The sequence below is a fragment of the Lepus europaeus genome, chromosome 11 (genome assembly GCF_033115175.1).
Source record: "Lepus europaeus isolate LE1 chromosome 11, mLepTim1.pri, whole genome shotgun sequence".
Lineage (NCBI taxonomy): Eukaryota > Metazoa > Chordata > Mammalia > Lagomorpha > Leporidae > Lepus > Lepus europaeus.
The window spans coordinates 30,870,754-30,890,386 of record NC_084837.1 but is presented as its reverse complement, the minus strand read 5'-3'; positions in this window follow the sequence as shown (position 1 = coordinate 30,890,386).

Here is a 19,633-nt window from a genome sequence, read left to right as displayed (position 1 = left end):
AAATTATGAAATTGCTAGAAAAAAACATAAGGAAAACACTTCAATATGCAGAAGAAGAGAATGATTTTTTTTTGTATGAGACTCCAAAAGCACAGCCAACAAAATTAAAACTGCACAAATGGTAGGCCGGTGCCGCGACTCACTTGGCTAATCCTCCGCCTGTGGTTCCGGCACCCCGGGTTCTAGTCCTGGTTGGGGTGCCAGAGTCTGTCACAGTTGCTCCTCTTCCAGTGCAGCTCTCTGCTGTGGCCCAGGAAGGCAGTGGAGGATGGCCCACTGCACCTGCATGGGAGACCAGGAGGAAGCACCTGGCTCTTGGCTTTGGATTGGCGTAGCTCTGGCTGTAGCAGCCATTTGGGGGGTGAACCAACGGAAGGAAGACCTTTCTCTCTCTCTTTCTCACTGTCTAACTCTGCCTGTCAAAAATAAATAAATAAATAAATAAAATTTAAAAAAATAAAACTGCACAAATGGGATTACAAAAAAAGCAGAACCTTCTGCACAGCAAACAATCAACAGAGTGAAGAGACATCTGACAGAATAATAGAAAATATGTACAAACTATATATCTGACAAAGGATTAATATCAAGAACATATAATCAACTAAATAAAACTATGGCATCAAAAGAGCAACCAGTTCACTAAAGAAATGGACAAAGGACCTAAACAGGCAGGTCTCAAAAAGAAGAATGCTCAATTTCACTAGTCCTCAGGAAAATTCAAGTAAAATCATATCACCTCACCCCTATTAGAATTGTTATCATCTAAAAGTCAGAAAGTAGCCAATGCTGGTGAGGATGTGGAGAAATGGGAACTCTTACACGCTGTTGATGGGAACCTAAAATAGCACAGCCATATATGGAAAATAATATAGAGACTCCTTTAAAAAACAGAAATAGACCTTCTATTGGATTCAGCAATCCAACTACTGGATATATATCCAAAAGACATGAACATATTATATCAAAGAGATAACTGTTCCACCATATTTAATGCAGTATTATTCAAATGCCCAAGATATGGAATCAAACAAGGTATCCATCATCCGGTGAATATATAAAGAAAAGTTAGTATACATACACAATGGAATATTATTCACTCATAAAATAATGAAATCCTAGACTTGCAACAAAATAAATGGATCTGGAAGACATAATGTTAAGTGAAAATAAGGCAAACACAGGAAGACAGACACCACACATTCTTACTCATATATGTAAGCAAAAAAAAAAAAAAAACCCACAATCTGAACACAGAATCATAAGGGAATTTGGATAATGAATACCAAATCAAAGCTAGATCAAAGAATAAGTTTATGGTGTCTAATATGATTTTCACAATAACCCATATTATGTTTATGAACAAATATAGCACCAATGCTCCAATCATAAAGTAATATCAAAGAATAGAAAATGTTGTTTACTCTGATTTGATCATTATATATCACATACATGTATCAAATTATCACATTATCATCTATAATATATAAAATTATTAATGTAAAATGTTAATGAAAAATTTTAAAATTTAACTTAAAAAATCAAACAACTATACACTAACGACAGGAATAAAAACACCATGAAGTAGATAAATTGCATTGTCATTGTCACAATATGGGACTCTGCTTCCACCTCTGAAAAGTACTCCCCTCGTGAGGACTCCAAATTCAGAGTAGCAGGAGCAGTAGAACTTAAGAGTTCACACAGAGGAATTTAGACATCAAGTGGAAATGTGAAGTTTCATACCTTGGATGCTGCAGTGATGAAAGAGCAATAAAATTAAGAACCATTATATTCATGTGAAATGTGAAGTCACTCAGTGTTACCTTCCATTTGCTATTGGAAAAGATGTTGATCTCCATACTACTTATTGTGAAAATAAACTTCTGTATTTCGCTTGTTTTCAGCAAGGAACTTGTGCTGCAAATATAGTCACTGCCTTTGAATTTAAAATATGGCTTCACTAACAATAGGAATCAACTGTGGGTGGTGCTCACTGAGTGGAGATACATAGAAAAACTTGAGATTGATTAGCAACTGGACTTAGGGACATGCATTTCTATGAACTTTTTGAAGACCCCTTGATTTTTAAAAATCTGTTTGGATGTACCTATTAGTCTGAGTCTCACATGACAATAGAAAACAACCTCCAAGTGTTTGAAGGAGACATAAGGGAAAAACAACTAATTTGGGTAAAGTACCTGACAAGACAGACACCTACGGAAAATGTGCCAGCATCTTTTGCAAGCACAAAACAAAATACAAACATAGTTCCCAATTGAGTGGGTGCATAAAATTTTCACGATGTTTTCCCATGGGTATCTGAGATTGCCAGAGCCCTAAAGTCATCCCAAAAGGATTGGCAAACAAAACTAATTAGAATACTAAATCTGGGACCAGATGGCCTGGGTTCATATTCCAGTTCTGTTAATCCATTTGGGCAAATATCCTAAGTTTTTTGCCCTGCATTTCCTAATTTTTAAAAATGGAGGTGTATTAGAACACCAGTATCAGGGACTTGCTGGCTAAATTAATCAAAGTTTGTAAGACAGAATACTGCCAGGTAGGCTGTGAGATTTGTCTAACTGTTAGTGTTAAAAACACATCTGGAAAAGGAGTAAAGGAGCAACACTGCCACCAACACCCATTCTGAAGGTTTTCCATACCTCCCTGCCACAGCAGCATCTCTAACTCCCTTTGTATAAAATCAGAAGTGGTAGCACAGTTGTCCCAACACATGGAGCACCATCTCCCATTAAGCGAAATAGTTTGTGTTCCAAAAAGTTACCTGGCAGGTGATTTTAATCTGTATATATTTTATTTTATTTTTAAATTTTATTTAAGGTATACAACCTGCATGTATTTCATATATACAGATTTAGGAACATAGTGACACTTCCCACCCTACCTTCTCTCCCAGCCAGTTCCAACTCTTCTTCCTACTCCCTCTCCTATCGCCACTCTTAATTTTTACAAAGATCTATTCTCAGTATACTTTACATTCATAAGGTTAACCCTACACTAAGTAAAGAGTTCAAAAAATAGTATAAAGAAAAAAAAAAAAAAACCACTGTCCCTCAGCAATAGAGACAAGGGCTGTAAACATTCATCGAATCTCAAAACGTCCATTTCACTCTAATGCATTACATTTTAGGCACTCTCTTCTAGTATTTCTACCCCTGCTAGGAGGCCACAACTCTATTGGCCTTTTTGAGACCTCTAAACTCTAAAGCCTAAGACCTTTAGATACATCAAGTCTTGAAGGACATAAATCTCCACAAAAAATGTATTGATTCAAATCAATAAAGAAATCTTTAAAAAATGTATCAGATGTAAGACTGAATGGAAGCATGGACATGAAAACATGAAGGGCTCCTCTACTGCCTGTTGAATTTGGAAACACTCAAGACTCTGTCACAAAAATGTACTTCTGAGTTCCTGGAAATTCATGGATAAAATTCCATCTTCATGATCATTAGCATGCCCTCAAAAGTGGCTCACGTCTTGTACCTTTCTGATAATCTTTGCTATCCACATATTTACTCTAGCTCCATGAGTTCCATACCCACATCACTTTGCAGCATAGGGTCTAATTTTCTTTTCACAATGTCAAATATACTTCTTGTACCATGGAGTACTACCCACTGTCCTATATCACTCACAACCCTTTCCTACTACATTTACCGTATTTGATTTAATATGATACCTCTTTCCAACTGAACTAAAGTTTCCAAACAAGTTATTTTCAAGTTCTCACCTTCCCATCTCCCCCAGCAACATATACTTTGAGGAAATGTTAAGAACTACCTCTTTAGTAGGACCATAGGTATGTTTCAAAAATGAGGTCTATGAGGAGTTCTCAATATAATCAAGGGAAAATCTGGTTATTAAACAAATATTCCACTCTTTTCAATCCTTCAGAAGAATAACTAATTCCTAGACCTCAATACAATCATCCATGAAACCTGAAGACCTATAAATGTAAACCCTTTAAGATACCCCAAATCTTTGCTCTCTTCCATTGATTTTTCCTTGCCAAATCTTACAGCAGCACACTATAATATGTCTACCTTCTTGACTACCAAATCACAGATTCTGAAAACCATATGATTTTGCACATTCTGCATCACTAGAGATGACTCCAATACTTCCCTGAAGAGAAAGTAATCCAGTCCAAAATACATCCTCAAGTTGGTAAGGGTATTCTCCCAAAGCCAGGTAGGCATCACACATTGGATATAACCTGGAGCATGAAACATGGGAACATATCAGAGCTTCCAGGCTAGCATCATTGGTTGCCATTCTTGGGACATCATCAGCCAGTCTCCAAACTCAACTTGGCCCACATCCAAACCTTTGACTACAGCTTATCAATGTAGTTGCTGTCTATCATTACACACATACACACACACACACACGCAAAGGTTTAAAGCTCTCCTCTCCATTCAGGTGAGTAGAAATTGCTCTTCTTTATTCTTGGCATGTCACCAGTACAAAATAGGCCATCCTCATTTGCTACATTCTCATCATAATTATTCTCTTCCTTACCATCCCCAATATCTCCTTTTTCCTACTTATTTCACTTTACCTCCTGCATTTACAGAATCCATTCTTCATTTTTAAAAGAAGTCAGAATGAATAACTAATTCATTAAATGTTCCAGGAATGCAACCACATTTTTTAAAAAATCAAGTTATCTTGAAAATTCATCTCCAAATACAGAGGTTGTTTTATAAAGAGGTGGTATTTGGCATGTTATGGAGCAAAGAATACAGAATCACACTCATGGTTCTAATTTCCAGCCCTAGCACTTACTATCAGTGTGACATTGGGAAAATTACCTAAATTTCCTATTTCTGTTTCTGTATCTGTCACTAGGAATATAATAGATATAGGCATCATAGATTTATTTTGTGTATTATGTACATCAAAGAGCTTAAAACAATGTCTGATCCAGTAAGTTATAGCTTTTATTGTTGTTGCTGACAACCATTGTGTTATGATGCCCTCTAAGATATAGATTATGACTGAGAATAGCAGCCTGAGGTTGAATCCTCACTCTGCCTCTTGCTCACTTTGTGAACTCATATAAACCACATGAGGATAGTAACAATGACAGCTACATCAATTGTTTCTAAGTGAACTTGAACTCTCCTCCTGTTCCAAAATTCAAAAATGCCTACTTAATGACTATGCACCAAAAACAAAAATGCAATCACGGGTCCTAAATGCCAATTCTAGTACAGAGCGTCCTGATTCCTAAAACAAGCTAAGTTATTCAGACCTACCTTGTAATATTTTTATAAATATTAAATAAAAAACAATGATATTCATTCCTTAATAATGGTTAATTGTTGTTAGTACTAGAAACTCTCTCAAGGTACAGAGGAAAGGAGGACTAAAACAAAACAAATTTAGAATTGACCAAAGTTACGCATCTTCTATATTTACAATTGCATAAAAAAGGTAATTACACCAAGAAAGTGAACTTGGATGGAATATGTACAAGTTAATGGAGTATACTACCAGTGTTTCCAAAGCTCAGCTTTTTCCTCAGCTGTTTCTAAGTAAATTTGAACTCTCCTCCTGTTCCAAGATTCAAAATTGCCCACTTAATGACTATGCACCAAAAACAAAAATGCAATCATGGGTCCTAAATGCCAATTCTAGTACAAAAGTTCCTGATTCCTAAAACAAGCTTTCTATGTTATTCAGACATTTAAAGTATCATATCTGATACTACAGTATAGAATTAAGTTTGATTTTCTGAATCACCTCTTTAATTTTAGAGATAATGTAAATGAGAACAAGAGAAGGTGAATAATTTATGAAGTGATATGACTAATAAATAGCAGAACTGACATTAAATTAACCCAGATTTCTTAATCCTAATTCACTGGTCTTTCATCTATGTATGTTGCTTGCTTTCCTCTGTGTATCTCTTTTTTAAAATCTTGTACCAGAAAGATGTTTCTCCTCTTTTATTGATTCATCTTTTTGGGATGCACATGTCTTTTTATCCCCGGGAAGGTAAAATAAACCCATACAGAAAGTGGAATTAAATGCAGGAACACACAAAGTGTCCATGCTTCATTAAGATCAAATGGAGTAAACCTCTGTGTAGCAAAGCAACAATTTCAACATAGCTATCTGATTTTCCACCTTGTATGTTCCTCATTCATGTCTCATTAAAAGTTACAGTTGGCTTACTGGAGTATCTTTAACAGTTTGGAAGACATGGGCTAAGGTTATAGCCCTATACATGAGAACTTATTTGTGTTCAATTTCTTGACCTATTTACTTTCTTCAATATATTTTGTGCCTATGATAATGAGAATGTGAAATAGATCCTAGTCAATAGGAAAGACAGTATCATTTGCTTTTCAATTAAACTATCTAGCTCAACAGTTTCTTATTTACATCAATGCTACCACCAGATGGAGGGGAGGACCTATCCTATCTATAGTTGAGATTTTCTTTTCCAGAATCTGTGTCCTTAAATTTTCCTTTTTCCAATTTGATGAGGGGAAATGTGCATCTTTTTCTTGAGGAACATACTTTCCTGGTAGTGCTAAAATTTAAAAATCTTACTAAAGGAGACATCTTTATTAAAGCCGTTTTTGAGGGGCCGGCACTGTGGCTCAGCAGGTTAAAGCCCCAACCAGCAGTGCCCGCATCCCATATGGGCATCAGTTTGAGTCCCAGCTGCTCCATTTCCTATCTACCTCCCTTCTAATGTGCCTGTGAAAGCAGCGAAGGATGGCCCAAGTCCTTGAGTCCCTGTACCCATGTGGGAGACTGGAAGAAGCTCCTGGCTCCTGGCTTCAGCCTGGCCCAGCCCCTGTTGTTGTGGCCATTAGGCGAGTGAACCAGCAGATGGAAAACCTCTCTGTCTGTCTCCACCTCTCTTTGTAACTCTGCCTTTCAAATAAATAAAATAATAAATCTTTTTTTAAAGAAGTTGTTTTTGAGACAAACATTTCATTCTGATTTTTTGTAACAACTAAAGTACCTTAAATATAAATTGCATTTTCAATGCCATGAACAAGGAAAGAAAACTGTAAATGCATTATTTTTATTTCAAAATGTACAGTTTAGAAACATGCAATATTTTCTCTAGTAGAGGCAATATACTTGTTTTCATTGCTAAATAAGTAAGCAAATGTGAGAACCTAATTCTCACAAACAGTTCCAACATCACAATGCTAATATTGTGGTACCTTCTAACCACTAGGTGTGGGAGCCAAAGCACCATCTGGTTCATATTAGAGAGCCTTCAATTGGCCCCCATTCCATAAATCAGTGATGAAGGGACACACTGATCAAAGAACTATAAATTCGAGGTGAAAGAGTTCCTCTGTAGCCTCTTATAAAGGGAAGAACATAGTACCCAGAAAAACATATTTAGTTAGAGTCACTTGAAAAGTCCAACCTAGATTCAGATGCTTTCTCTGAATCGTGCTGCACTCCTTATAGGACATCAGGATTCCAACAGGTTCTGTAAGATCTCAGGAAGTATAATTTCAACATAAAATCTAGGAAACAGTCCTGCCTATCCCCACATAGAAAGTTGAAGCCCATTCACACACAGGAATAAAGATACAGAACAACATATGAGTATAACTGCCAGTACAAGCATAACTTACACAAGTAAATTTTAAGGGATAAATTACATCACATATCATGCATTGCTTATCTCACAAATGTCTTCATCCCCATATTTCCCAATTCAGTACCTAACGTAAGGACTAGGTCTAAATAATATCGTAATAGAATGTCTAAATGAGAGGCGGCAAGATGGCGGAATAGGCAGGAAGCACACTTAGTCCGGGGGGAGAGAAAGTTTAATATAAGTGGAGATACTGCAGCGTCAAGGAAGAGTAGGGGATGAAACAGCAGAGGAAACTCTTCCGGAACTAGTGATTCACAGTGGACCTGCGTGGAGAGCGTGGGAGCCCAAGTTCGGGACACCAGCGGCAGACTCAACGCACCAGCGCTGGAACGTGAGGTGAGCCGAACCTCCATAGCCCGAGACACCAGCGGGCAAGCGGAAAGAGGAGACTAGAGGGAACGAGGCTTGAAACTCCGTGGGGAAAAGTTCACCAGGCTAACTAGAAGAGAGAGAAAAAAAATAAAAAAAGTGACTGAGACGGACACAAGTTTCTCTCTCTCCGCTCACCTCTCACAGGCGAGCAAGACAGAGCAGGCGCCATTTTGGACATACGTCATAAGCAGGGCGACCTCAGGTCTGCACCAGCCCTGAGCCTAGCAGAAAAACCTGACTCTGGGGGGAGGGGTGAAATAACAGGAGATTAGCATCTAACTTGGCAACCCAGTGGGAGACTGCAGGAGAATTGGAGCCCACACTGAAGGCAGCAGAGATTCCCTGTGTGGTCCTTGGGAAAGAGCTTCCGATCTCTGGCTCCTGTGGGTATATCATTTGCCTGCTAACTACCTCCAATTACGTTCAGCTGTGCGGAATTACTTCCCTTTTAAATCAAAAAAAGAGAGATTTACCACACCTAACCTGGGAGTGTCATCCTTGACACACCCTCAACCCTGAGGAACCAAACACAGCTCTCAGTCCACACTCATCTCAAGCCTCTAAGGCTCCACTGAAAGCAGACAGTCCACTTAATATAGAGCCATAGTGTAACAAGAAAAAACACCACAGTGAAGAAACCAAATATCTCCAACATGCCAAACAACAAACGCAAAAACCAAGCTAACAAGAACAAGGAAGAAACTATGACGCCCCCAAATGAAAAAGACACCCCAATTCAAGATTATGAAGATGATGAGATCGAAGAAATGCAAGAAGCAGATCTCAAAAAATTGATAAGAACATTAAGAAGTTCTCAAAAACAAATTCTTGAACTACAGAAATCCTTCATGGACAAGATAGAAAATCTCTCTCGTGAAAGTGAAATATTAAGGAGGAATCAAAATGAAATGAAACAACTAGTGGAACAAGAAACTCTGATAGTGACTAGAAATCATAATGAAATGAAGAGTTCAATAGATCAAATGACAAACACATTAGAGAGCCTTAAAAACAGAATGGGCGAAGCAGAAGAGAGAATATCAGACTTAGAAGACAGAGAACAGGAAAGGAAACAGGCAAACCAAAGAAAAGAAGAAGAAATTAGAAATCTAAAAAATATTGTCGGGAATCTACAGGATACTATTAAAAAACCCAACATTCGGGTTCTAGGAGTTCCTGAAGGCATGGAGAGGGAGAAAGGATTAGAAGGCATTTTCAGTGAGATACTAGCAGAAAATTTCCCAGGTTTGGAGAAGGACAGAGACATCTTAGTACAGGAAGCTTATAGAACCCCTAATAAACATGACCAAAAGAGATCCTCACCACGACATGTTGTAATCAAACTCACCACAGTGAAACATAAAGAAAAGATCCTAAAAGGTGCAAGAGAGAAACGTCAGATCACTCTTAGAGGATCTCCAATTAGACTCACAGCAGACTTCTCATCAGAAACCCTACAAGCTAGAAGGGAATGGCGAGACATAGCCCGGGTACTAAGAGAGAAAAACTGCCAGCCCAGAATACTATATCCTGCAAAGCTCTCATTTGTGAATGAAGGTGAAATTAAGACTTTTCATAGCAAACAGAAACTGAAAGAATTTGTTGCCACTCATCCTGCCCTGCAAAAGATGCTTAAAGATGTGTTACACACAGAAACACAGAAACATGGTCACCAATATGAAAGAAGGTAAAGGAAGGAAACCTCACAGCAAAAGATCACAGGAAGCTCAATTTCTCTTTGACATAGAATTAAACTCTGATGCTCTGTTAAAGCAATGTGTTAAAGTAATATATTATGTTCTCTTGATGTCTGTTAAATTCTAATTGTTCAAAAACAGCTGAATTTTTATTAAGAGCTATGGGTTATTTAAATATGTGCTTTTTTCAAAGATTTGAATAATCACCTTGTAACAATGATCAAATTTGGTCTATGTTATGTCATGATTTTAAGAAATCTTATTTCAACCAGATATTTTGGATTTTGAGCCTTCTTGGCATTCTTGACAGGCATTCAAAAAATCAAAGTTTCAAACAATCTGGTCTCTAAAATTTCCAGTAAATCCTGGACTTTGGTTTTTCCAGTTTGGGCCCAACTGAAAAAATCGAAGGACCTATTTCTCTCATCTTATAGAGACACCAACTAATCAGTCTATTTGGAGTATACTAGAAGTACTGTCAAGATGTGATGTGGTACCAGACTTTAAGTTTCTATAATGGAAAATGCTATTAATACGAATGTTTGAGAATTAAAAAGTCTAATGATCTTGTGTTACTACACATGAGAGTTATCTTAATGAGAAAGCCCCAGAGGCCTAAAGGGTTAAATACTTGTAAAACCCTACAGGTGCTTTCAAAATACTGTGAAGTAAGCAAGTGCCTCTTGATGGTTGATGAGTTTATAATTTTAAACATGGCGACTTAAAGTCTTTTGTCATCCACAGTTATATATGATCTGCTGCTCATAAAACTAAAGCGTTGTTGGTTCTGTGTTTAGCTGTCCTCCTATAGGTTCCTATGGACTTTTTCCAGCCACTTTTATTGTATTCAGTACTTTGGGATGGCTCTGTAAACAGATGAAGCCAATAATGTATTAACAGTACCAACTGAGAAAAAGTATGGTTAACTGAGGTTACTAAAAAGAAAAAGCAATTCAAATCAATTGGCAATCTACAAAAAGAGTTAAAGATTTTAAAAGCTATTATTAAAATTGCTATATTGGTCTATTATGCTATATTATATGTGTGTACATATTGTATGTCCACATGGGGAAACTTTATTAAGAGTTTTATTTTAAATGGCTTATAGATAAGATGGTCCATAAATTTAAGCTGCTAAAATCAATCAAAGATACATTTTAATTTGTGGGACCTGAATCTGTGTATCATATGTTTTAGACTTGTTGGTAGAAAGAAACTAAAAACATTTTAGATGGTTGTGCTTAAGTTTACTGGCTAAACAAACTACACCATGTTAGATATTTAAGAGGTATTTTCAAATACATGATTCTTAAAATTTATAGAAGGCAATGGACCTTCTGGTAAATGTTTTCTTAAGTTGTTATCTAATGGTTGAAACGGTTTGCTAAGTATTCATGTGATATTGCTATTGTCAGCAAGCGATCTAGGACTTGCTCCCTCATTTCTCTATTCTAAGCCCAACTTGTTCTTTCACTTCTCTATTCTCTTCAAGGTAGGGAACTAATTCTATTATGAAGGAATCTGTAGGATGCACAATTTAATCTTTAGACCTTATAAAAGAGATGGCTAACATTTTTCTGCAATAGCATAGCCAAAATAAGAACTCAAATAATAATCTCATAGCTAGATTCACTTCGCCATCAGCAAAGTATACAGTAAGTAGAAAAAACCTCCCTTTCAGACCAAAGGGAAAGAAAGTTTTAAAGTGAGAATATAATTTTCCTCATGGGCATTGTCTACCTTAGAAAAACTACTACAGAACATGCCTGTGACTATAGACTTGTAGTTCAGGCCATCGAAGATTAGAGATGGGAAACGGGCACTCCCTTGACTTGCATCCTCTGGTCTGCTTTAACACAAACCAGGAGGAAAAGAAAGCTCGGCATCAGAAGCAATGGGTGGCAGGCCTATTAATGGCTGATCTGTACAGTGATCTGCCCTCAAGGAGACCCAACAGGCCAGTCCACTGCAGTGGCTTTCAATGTGGTAAGCCTGGGCTTCAGCAGAAGTCAGCTTGTGAAGAGCCCTGGCAGCTCTCCCAAGAGTTGGATCACTGGAAATGGACCTGCCCTGGAGTCGAAGGATGCCCAGGTCAGAGCCACAGATCTTATTGGCTCTAAGCTGAAAAGCCCTTCACTCAGCCCAACTTCCAAAGTGACCACTGCAGCTGAGGGGATGGTCAAGTAGGGTCAGCAACATTGCAGGCAGAACTGTAAATTTCTTGTTAGAGATGCCCCCTGCCTTTACCTGGCCAGCTCTCCTCCCAGGCCAGCCAAGTAATGAAAGTCAACAGAGTGCCTTCCCCTAGGAGGTTCACACCTCCTTTAGGATATACCCCATGTGAAGAGATAGATAGGTCTGGGCCTCTTAACTTACAAGGCCTAAAGCCCACCAGATTATTATCAAGCCCCTTCTATCAGGTTCTATTTGCCTCTCAATCAGAAAACTTAATTGTAGCTTAGACAGCACCTTTCTTAGCTCCTCTAATAATGACTCTGTCCTTTGTTCTAGGCCCTGTCTAGTGCACTTGGGCCTCATTCCTTTGTAATCATAACCTCTACTCTACCACCAATGGCTCTACTCCCAACATGTGTGTACTGATGGTCCTCTTCCCCACTTAATGCTGTATAATTGTTCAAACCTGGTAAATGCCACTCTTCGGATCATTGGTTACTATCCTCACTCTGTCTTTTATGACCTTGTCTAAATATGATCAGAGTCGGCAAACTTGGAAGGCTTCCATAGCCTTGGCAACTCATGACGACAGCCTAGGATGGTTACTGGCACCATAAACTAGAGTGTCAATTTGTTGGGTTAACAACAGGAGCCACTGTGCAGTTGCTTCTCATGTGGGATCTCTGTCCTTAATGTGCTGTACATTGTGATTTAATGATATAACTAGTACTCAAACAGTATGTTTCACTTTGTGTTTCTATGTGGGTGCAAACTGTTGAAATCTTTATACTAAATTGATCTTCTGTATATAAAGAGAATTGAAAATGAATCTTGATGCAAATGGAAGGGGAGAGGGAGCGGGAGAGGGGAGGGTTGCGGGTGGGAGGGAAGTTATGGGGGGGGAAGCCATTGTAATCCATAAGCTGTACACTGGAAATTTATATTCATTAAATAAAAGTTAAAAAAAAAAAGTAAAAAAAAAAAAAAAAAAAATAGAATGTCTAAATATGAAAATGTTTAATATTTTAAGTGCATCCTGTTCATGAACTCCATGGGATCTGAAGGCTCCCTAGATTCCTCAATCCAATTCCAAGGCTAGAAAAAGCTGTCTTTGGATAGTGCAAACTACCACTTCAGCAATACATGATATAAACCCCATCTCTTCGGGAAATTAAGATGACCTGCTTTTCATTATTGATTATTTTTTGAATTCTCAGGAATTTTTGCTTCTTAAGAGGCATTCCAATTAATGTGTCCCATTAAAAGAACCAGCTGGATATGAACAAACTTAAATTTCACAGACTCCCCATCTGATCAAAAGATATCCTTTATACTGGCTTCTTAATAGCCTAGTCACTAGCAGTCATCCAGGGGGCCATAACCCTCTTCATCCTCCATTGTGGTGGAATGAGGTGAAAAGGTCATATCAAGATGGCTGCTGAGGTGAAAAGTTCATGCCAAGATGGCCACTGAGGTGAGAAGGTCATGCTAAGATGGCCGCTGACAACAGAAATTGCCTGGCAACAGGCCGTGATTGGATGGCTTCGGAAACCACATGACAACAGAGGAAACCACATGACAACAGAGCCTGACTGATGGCAGGCCGTGATTGGATGGTTTCAGAAACTGCCTGGCAACAAGAGCCTGACTGCCAACAGGCTGTGATTGGATGGCTTTGGAAACTGCCTGGCAACAGGCTGTGATTGGTTGGGGCATAGTCCGCCCCTAGAGCAGATTGGCTGGTCTTGGCTATATAAGCTGTTGTACCAACTGTAATAAACGAGTCTGTGGGCTGCTCGCCTCAAGCCTGCTTTCACCCGACTCCTGGAGTCTGTGTGGTGACTCCGCACCTCTTGCCCCCACCACGCTGCTCCTCTCAGAAATGAACCCACTGCAACATTATTGAGAAATCAACGGCAACACTCCATTACAAAGTTGCACTTTGTAAATTCACACTTATGAAATAAATAAATAAATAAATAAAAGAACATCAGGCAAAAGAGTCTCCTAAACCGTATTCCAAGGTGTCAAATTTTAATGTTTTCAATATTTTCTGAGGCCTTCATCTCCTAATATAAGACCAAATATATGTATATATACACACATATATACACACACATATATATATACACATATATATACACACATATAAATATATATACACACATTTATACATATATTCACATATATACATTGCAGTTTACACATGTAGAATATCATGAAAAAAACCATGAAGTATAATAAAATTATCATTTTTCCTTGTCCTATATGAAATGTCTCTTACACAATAGCACCTCCCCATTCTCAGTCCACGTAAAGTGTCTCAACTTTGACTCAGGTGTATGCATGTGTCTGACTCAGATATATGCATGTGTCTCTGGCCCTGCCCATCAAAATGATTTAATTTAGGCACACAAATCCCAGGCTGCCACCACACAACTCAAGATACAGCACCAAAGAAACCCAATTCCAAGGATATTTAGTTATAATTTTAGGAAACAAGATTTTTGTTCTAGAACAGCAGGGAATTAGGGTCCAGGGATGCCTGAAAGAAAGTGAGGATGGTTCAATAGCCTGTGTGAAATGAAGTTGATGCACAGAAAAGGAGAAAAAGCTGAGAACTGCAGAAAAACTAAATCTTGAGGACCTTGATTAGCCTTCATTGTTCTGCCAATGTTTAGCCTTGTTTAGCCTTGTTCTGCCAGATGCCTTACCTATGTCTGCAATTCTCAGTTATATAAATCAATAAACTCCCAATACCCATTAAGCTAAGAGCATATTATATGTAATGAAGAATCCTCACCATATAGCTTTATTAAAGTTTTCTAATTTTGTTCAAGTCATACATTTAGGTGAATCACCACCCAAGTTTTTCAAGGAAAACTGATTGTATTGAGTTTCCTGCAAATGCGTCCATGGAATATGCAATTCATATGTATAAATAATTTATCTTTCTTTCCATGGGAAAAAGTGGAGTAACAATATGAATATCAGACAATTAGACTTTTTCATATCTTAAATTCAATAAAAAACAGTGTGTTTTGAAGCAAGTCTGAAAGTTTTCAAAATAGCATTAAAAATTTTGGCACTCAAGCCAAAGAATAGTTTTTGATAATAATAAGGCCAGTTTGAGTTTCTACCAGAAACAAAACAAAAAATAAGAATACTAAACAATACAGTTTTATTCAAAACACAGAGGACCTCCACAATTTGCTGTTTTGCTTTATAGTATGACAAGTTCTACCTTGTTGGCATTCAAAGGGGAACTGAGTTGTTGTGAAATGCAATTCTCTCTATTCTAAAAAGGAAAATATTTGCATCTACTCTAATAATTTTCTGTCAAGCTAAGAAAAAGGATCATTCTCATTCTTTGTGTTCCCTTTAAAGCTGGCACAGAATGTGTAGCAAATGGGGAGGGGGGGATAGGTGTTTAGAAGAGCTCGTTTTCATGCACCACAGAATCTAACCTTGTCTCCAAGAGCCAAGGTTGATGTGTCCCATGCCAAATTAAATCTAAGAAGTATTCAGTAATGAAAAGGGTAGCATTCCATGAAAAATTCCACTTTTCAGTTAAAGTAGCTGAGGTTTATTAAATATGCAAAAATTACAATATCAATGTAACTTTGCAAATTAGGGTTTTCCTTTTAAATGTTTAAGCACTGTACTGTAAAGAATGAAACAGCTGAAGACTTTCACAGCTTATTACCTGTATCTTTTTCTCAAAGAACCTGCATTAATAAATAAGCCATCCACTTCCCAAAGATAAGGGACTTTTGTTCATATCCCAGTGAGCAGTTTACTGAATATATTTGAACAAATTGCCTTTGTTCAATGACCCTGACTAATTCTCCTGCTGGTTGGATCAGTGTTACAAACCTTAGTAGCCTAGGATTATAAGCATCATAATTTTGCACTGGGATATCCTCTCCATGTAGCTGATCATTGAGCTTAAAGATGTTTTGTATTAAAGTAAGACACACTTTATTTTTAAAACTGAGATTTTCAAATGTTTAAGGCAATATTAATTTTAATTAAATTAAAATTAATTTAAAATTAATATTGCTGAGGCAATATTAAAAGAGATGAAATACATAAGTATTTGAATGTAGTATCAATAACTGACTTTTTAAGTAACTTTTAGTTTTTCTGGTGATAAATGTAAAGAAGTTTCAGAGGGTAATGTAGAAAATACAAAGAAAGCATAAAGAACAAAAATCACCTTTTAATCCCTACAACCAAATATACTAAAATTCTAAAAATTTAGAATTCTTCCAACAATGCTAAAATCTGGAATATGAGAAATATGTTGAGTATCTTTAATATGGAAATAATCAGATAATTTTTCCAAGTTTCAGATCATATTCTTTTTTTTTTAATTTGACAGGTAGAGTTATAGACAGTGAGAGAGAGAAACAGAAAAAGGTCTTCGTTCCATTGGTTCACCCCTCAAGTGGCAGCCACAGATGGCCTGGCACCGATCTGAAGCCAGGAGCCAGGTGCTTCCTCCTGGTCTCCCATGGGGTGCAGGGCCCAAGCACTTGGGCCATCCTCCATTGCACCCCCGGGACATAGCAGAGAGCTGGACTGGAAGAGGAGCAACTGGGACTAGAACCCGGCGCCCATATGGGATGCAGGCGCCACAGGAGGAGGATTAACCAAGTGAGCTGCGCCGGCCCCGAGATCATATTCTAAACATTACTTTATACTTTGTATTTTACATAGCATATATTACTTACATTTAATTATGTCATTTGTCACATAGTATGATCACTAACAACATATAATATCTACTGACTCCTTCATTTTATTTTTGTTGAGGGCCTAATGTTTGCCAAGCACTATGCTAAACTCTCAGTAAACATCCCTGAATAGATCCTCAGGGAGAGACAGATGTTATTAATTACATACATGAATACTCAGATAGCTATATTTTAAAGAGACATGTATTTCCTATAAAAAGAAACAATATAAGGTGTTTCAAATTGTTGTGGGAACTGACTTCCCATGCAGGACCTCTGTCCTCAAAGAGCTGTATTATAATTATATCTAAGTGCTTGCAAAATATGTATCATTTTGGGAGCTTCTTTAATTAAGTTTCTAAAAAATGAAATTAACTTCCAAGATGCAATGACTCTGAACAGCAATTGTCTCAACTATTGAAGAATAGTTTTTTTGTTGTTTTGTTTTCTGTGCAAATTGTTAAACTCTTTACTTAGTATAGAGTTGGTCTTCTGTGTATAAAATTAATCAAAAATGGATCTCAGTGGAGCATTAATGGGACTGGGAATGGGAGACAGGAGGAGGAGGGATGGGAGAGTGGGTGGGAGAGCAGGTATGGTGGGAACAATCACTACATTCCCCAAGTTATACTTATGAAATGCATGAAGTCTGTATTCCTTAAATAAAAATTTCTTTGGTGGGGAAATAAATTAAAAGAAAAGCTGTTTATTTTGGTACAAAAAATTTGAAATACATGCATAGTTTTTCCATAAAGCCATTTTCCACAAGCATTTTTAAGACCGCTCACATAGGGAAATCAGGAAAGACTTCTCTGTGAAAGCTCTTTTTGAGATAATATATGATGGCAGAGTAGGAAGTAAGCCAGGAGAAGAGAAAGGAAAAATGTAGGCAAACAAGGCAGGATATCTTAAGTCCCAGAATTAAAAAAGAGCTTCAGAGTCATTGAGGAACATGAGGTCAGAGAGTTGGATACTGGCTAATGGTGGAGTTCAGCAGATTAGGTAGGTAGGGTGATTAGAGCCAGAAACCCAAAAGTCCTTAGGACATATTCAGGATTGTAGGATTTATACTAAAAGCAATGAGAAATCCAAAGAAGGGATGTGTGAAGGGAAATGATATGATCAGATTGCATTAAAAAAGATCTTTTGGTTCCTAGGCAGATGAAAAAGGTTCTAGCAGAGCACAAGAAGCTAAGATGGCATAAGGGAGCAATTACAATCATTCAGGTTAGAGTTACTGGGTAGGGGTTGGAATCAAAACAGATGTGGAAAGAGAATGAAACCCACATATTGAAAATACACTTTGGATATAGAATCAACAAGACTTGATGACAGACTCCACATGGAAGGCAATAAAAGGCTGATGTTATGACTCAAAGGTTTCTAGAACAAAATACTGAGCAATTAAGGCCCTATTTACTAAAGTAAGTTAGATTAGTGGAGAAAAACTGGAAGGGGTACAATCAAGAGTTCATGTGGTATGACAACAAAGTTGACATGCCCATGAGACACCAAAGTAAAGATGAAAAATTAACAGTTGAATGTAAAGAAAAATTAGATTATCAGAAAAGTGCCTGGCAGGAGATTAGATTTTGAAGTTATCAACAGATAGCATGTAACATCTTCAAGATCCATGAGCTATTTTAAGAAAAGTATATAGAGAAGTGAAGAAATACAATGGGAATTCAAACAGTTAAATGTCAAAAGAGAAAGTATAGTTAAAATACTATATGAAATAGAATGTTTAGACTGGCAAGAGCAGAACCAAGGCAGTGTAAAGTCTAGGAAATCAAAAAAAAAAGTATGATCCATTTGGTCACTGAGCTAAGTTCAATGATGACTGAAAGTGACTTACTGGATTTGATATGGAATCCACAATAACTTCCATAAGGGGTTTAGGTGAGAAATAGTAGCAGAAGTCAAATGACAGTGTTAAAGAGTAAATGAGGCATGAGACAGTGAAAAGAGGATATGTAAACTTTTTGAGAATCTTGACTGTGAAGAACATCACAGTAAAGGAAGTGAGTTCAAAAAAAACTTTGTTGGCTTGATTGCTTATTGGTTTTTTTGTTTAAAGACTAAAACTCGAAATCATGTTTGAATGCTGAAAATGAGCCAGTAACTAGTGAAAGTTAAATGGGGAATGCATGTAAAATAACCATACGAGTAAACTCTTAGAGAAGATAGAGAGTATGTGATTGGAGCACACAAGGATGCTTTATCCACTAACTCAGAAAAAAGGAGAAGCAGCCAGTGCAAATGTAACAGCAGATTTGGAGTTACCATTACATGTAAAAGCTTCAGCATTTCTTCTATAGCATGTACACCAATGCCATCTGAAACCCAAGAAGGGGGAAAGGTGAGTGAAAAATTATGAGGGTAGGAATTTGAAAAGATTGGAGAAAATGTGCAAGTGTGAAATAGTCTTTGTTAAGCACAGAGAAAATAGAATGGCCAGTGTTGAAGGCCCCAAATGAAGTGAAAGCTAATCAGAAAAATGTGTAATTTTCTCAAATAATTCTTAGTTTCAGTGATATAGGAATGGAGAACGGTGGTAACTGAATTTTCCTGAGAGAAAAATTTTCCTGAAAGTGAGGCAAGAAGAGAGAGGCAAAGCTATTGAAAAGTTTGCAGGAGAATGACTGCAATGAAAAAATGGGCTCTAAGCTGGATCCAATGAGAACAAGATGAGAAGGTAGTTAATATCTTAATTTCATGAACAATTGTATTGACCATTTAAGTTACTTAACATCATTGATGACTGTATAAAGTTATGATTGTATAAAGCTACATTTTTGAAAAAAATTCTTCAGTAAAAACTTTGATCACTGGGGCCAGCGCTGCAGCATAGTAGGCCAAGCCTCCACCTGCGGTGCTGGCATCCCATATGGGCACAAGTTTGTGTACCAGCCGCTCCTCTTCCCATCCAGCTCTCTGCTAATACACCTGGGAAGACAGTGGAAGATGGCCCCAGGGCC